The sequence below is a fragment of the Chaetura pelagica genome, unplaced genomic scaffold (genome assembly GCF_000747805.2).
Source record: "Chaetura pelagica isolate M959 unplaced genomic scaffold, ChaPel_1.0 scaffold10, whole genome shotgun sequence".
Classification (NCBI taxonomy): Eukaryota; Metazoa; Chordata; class Aves; order Apodiformes; family Apodidae; genus Chaetura; species Chaetura pelagica.
The window spans coordinates 10,890,480-10,890,830 of record NW_009952263.1 but is presented as its reverse complement, the minus strand read 5'-3'; positions in this window follow the sequence as shown (position 1 = coordinate 10,890,830).

Here is a 351-nt window from a genome sequence, read left to right as displayed (position 1 = left end):
TGCCCCGGGGTTTTGTTAAAAAAAAAAAAAAAAAAAAAAAGCAAGCTTGAATCTGGAGCTTAAATAACTCCAGAGGGGCAGCAGCTCTGTATAACGCCCCTGCGTGTTTTTATCACGCAGTAAAAAGTCATCAACCCCCGTTAGCAATGGCTGTCTCCGAAATGAGCCGAAGGAGCTGTCGTCCTCGCGCTTATCCGCTTCGACAGTCTCCGGAAAAAGCCGAAAGGCGAATGAAAGCTCATTCTCGTCGGCTTCGGCAATTTCCGGAATCTGCCGAAGCGGACGAGAACGGCGCTCGGAGCCTCCTCGGCAATTTCCGGAGAACTAGACGCAGTAGTCATCGGCTATCCA